General features: G+C 35.3%; 1 long non-coding RNA gene across 1 annotated transcript; it reads left to right on the forward strand.

The window, feature by feature from the left end:
* Positions 1 to 2323: 2323 nt before the first annotated feature.
* On the forward strand, positions 2324 to 3042 carry LOC126469578 (uncharacterized). Its single transcript, XR_007586024.1, has 3 exons — positions 2324 to 2437; positions 2596 to 2702; positions 2879 to 3042. It is a non-coding gene; the product is annotated as an uncharacterized LOC126469578 (long non-coding RNA).
* Positions 3043 to 3404: the final 362 nt, after the last annotated feature.

Raw genomic sequence — 3404 nt, forward strand, 5'->3', positions numbered from 1 at the left:
ACAGACTTTCTTTTTGTACCTATCGGGTGGAATTTTTATGCGCAAATTTAACCCCTGGAATTTAGTTTTATTTGTAAATTGATTTGCTACAGAAACTGTATAATTTTTCAGAATGTAAAATTCAGTCTATTTATATGCACTATTTAAAAGAACCACACAAAATTCTGTGCTTTTGTGTGATAAATAGTAAAATGCTGCAGGCTTTGTTTAGTGGAATAAAGTGCACTAGAAACACTTAAAAAATACTTAAATAATTTAAAAAATAGTGTTATAGCATTAATTAAAAATCTCAAATGATTTTTGCCATAAATCTCGCTTTAAACATCGGGATCACAGATACCCCACCTCGCGGTATACGTTACAGGAAACTCACCTTGCGAGTTAAGGGATAAAACTAAACTGAAGACGTTCCTAGCGTTATTTCTTGTATGTGCCAGGGAACTCGTAGGAAACTTTCGCATTTTTATAGTTGTAAATAATGACAGTATTTGGAGTAAGTGTAGTCGTTGGGATATGGATAGTTGTGGGGATGAAGAGAAAATACCTTTACAAATGAACCGAACGACGTCTAATAATAATCATGAATTCATGATACATCCTTATATATACATTTCCATGCTCATAATTTTGAACATAATTATTTACAGAACATTACAGTACCTCAGTCTAAACAGTATTTGACGTAAGAATGTAATCTTAGTCTACATTTGTTTTTCATTTTCTTTAAGGCTTAAGGCCAGAGAGAATGGACAACTGCAGAGGTCACGGTTATCATATATGACAATGCTGCATACGAATTATCCGGTAAAGAAGTACTTTAAAACAAATAGAATGGTATCTGTAATCAGATGATATGAAAAGGGAGTCTCTTATTCGTGATTAAGTTAGCTTCGTAAAACACAGGTATAAAGCTGCGTAATATATCTTTATATCGTACTAATTGTCCCTGCACAATTCTATGAGTGAATTACGTTTCCTACTTGACCATCTATAGACTCGGAGAATCGATGCGCAAAGTAGTACAGTACTATTGCTATTCCATGAGCGCATAGTTACTCTTTGTAATGTCTTCTCTGGTGTGTGTTGAGAGGACTTCTAGGATTTTCTCCGTGCCGAATAGCCGCATTGAATAATTGTAATTTTCCTATCGAGATTACTGGAAGAAAGATATTGGAAATATATTGTATGCTAATCAAGAGAATATATATTGACCATTTACATAAAAGGTCTGTAAGGAATTCAATTATATATGTATTCTCTAATTGGAAATTTGCACGGAGGTGTCGCTTCGTTGGTAACCAGAAGGGAACTTCCGATGAATTGGAAACGAACCTGCAATTATTAGAGCCAAGAACTCCATTATTTCATCGGATAATTAAACTCTATCAAAGCAAACTTTCCGCTTGATCTGAGGTTTCCCAACTGACTACGCAACGCAAGAAAACCAAGACATTTTATTTACGCAGGATTGCAGATCGCTTCGAATCATCGAGACTGCGGACAAGGAGAGTCATCGACCGAGTCTGATTAAACAAGGAAAGCTTAATTATAACTTTCGTGAGCGACTGTGATGACTGTGATATGGCTGCTTATGAATGAGATCATTAATAAAATACTAATAATTAAATTTCCTCCTCACCAGCATCCAGTATAAACACAATATTAATTAAAAATATATTGGCGCCACTGTGACAGGACTCTCTTGGATTGTTCTATAATACATGTATTTTCTGTTTCATGATAAACTACGAGAACGAACTGGAACTAAGCTGCAGAAATATCCTGTGCTGACAGTAAAGGTTGCTGATAGGAAAGGTTTCACCTACTAGACAGGAAGTGCACTCCAGATAAAGGCCAGAACAAACCAATTTTTAATATTGTAGTTAAAATAGAATTTGAAGTATCTTGGAAAGAAGTTTTTCAGAGAGTAGTTAGCTTGTAGAATTTTAATGTTGTGTGAATATTATTTCGTGCGTGAGCATTTAACTTGACTACCTCAGTGAATTAATCTAAACGTTAAATTTGGTTAAGACATTAATTTTGAAACAATATTCAGTGATTTATAAACTGTGATAGATAATTATTTCATGGTAGTGATGGGCTAAACTGCGATTTTCCGATATCAGTGATTTCTGTGAATGCTACTTTTCAGTATCTGTTATTCTTAACTGTGATTTGTCGCAGTTAAGAGTCGCAGTTAAGGAACCTAAGTCGCGTATCCCTCCGCCACTGCTATTTCTGCTACTTCCGCGATTTCTGCGACTTCTGCTACTTCTGCGATTGCTGCTACTTCTGCGAGTTCTGCTACTTCTGCGATTTCTATGACTTCTGCTACTTCTGCGATTTCTGTGACTCCTGCGATTTCTGCGACGTACCACCGTATGAAAAAGTTACATCTGTCCACACAGAAAATTGCATCTCAACAAACCTGTCATTGGTAAATATGTTTTACGTTTATTCTTCCGTTGGCTTTAATTTTGTATTAAAGAAACAACTGTGAAAATATTAATAGTGTAATTAATATGTAAGTAGCCGCACAGTACTGTAATAGTTCGTGTTTAGAAAATGAATTGTAACATATTGTTATGTTCATAGGTACCTGAACTACATTTCAGTCACTCAGTAAAGTGATAATTCAAAATATCATTGTCAACAGATCTGAAGAAATTGCCAGTCTTTAGACCGTTTTCGTCAGACGAGAGGTTAGTTTCTAAGCGTTTTGATGGACTTAATTACTTCAGTGAGATCGTTCTTGCGAATGTGATATAGCAAATATTAGCAAATGTGATATAGCAAATATTAGCAATCTACTCTGTCAATTATATTGCTAGTAATTAATGACAGCAAAAATTGTTTAATAATCCTTGTGTTTTTGCAGACGCAGTTCTGACTGATTACTGGTTGCTGTACATATCTATCCACATCAAGGCTGTTGAGAGAGACTCGTGAAGATTCAAGACAGCTCTTAGAGGATTTGCAGTTTAAAAGTGAAATAATTATGAAATAAGTGTGTGACTGATTAAAGTGTTTTATTGAAGTTGTTGTGCGGTTTTAAAGGAATAATAAATGTTAAATACATTGAGTGAATAATAAAAATCTCATTTTCCACATGTTAAGCCGTCCTATACCCGTAATTTTACGCCACTTATTTATTGGTAAACACTAGTTGGATACCGACGTGCCGCCCCCCCCCCTTTCTCCACAATCTTGGTGTGACACTGACCTGTAACATATCCCGAAGTCTAAAATATGCATTTTGAGGCTGTTGATATGAAAGTGGGAAGTACAGATCTTCCAGTTAAATCAGGAATAGCTTAAGTGCATTACTTGAAAGTGATACAGGAAAAGCTTACTTATGTAGGTGGTAGTAGTGTCGGCAAAAAGTTCTTGTGTGTGAAGTTGCC

The sequence above is a fragment of the Schistocerca serialis genome, chromosome 3, assembly GCF_023864345.2.
Source record: "Schistocerca serialis cubense isolate TAMUIC-IGC-003099 chromosome 3, iqSchSeri2.2, whole genome shotgun sequence".
Classification (NCBI taxonomy): Eukaryota; Metazoa; Arthropoda; class Insecta; order Orthoptera; family Acrididae; genus Schistocerca; species Schistocerca serialis.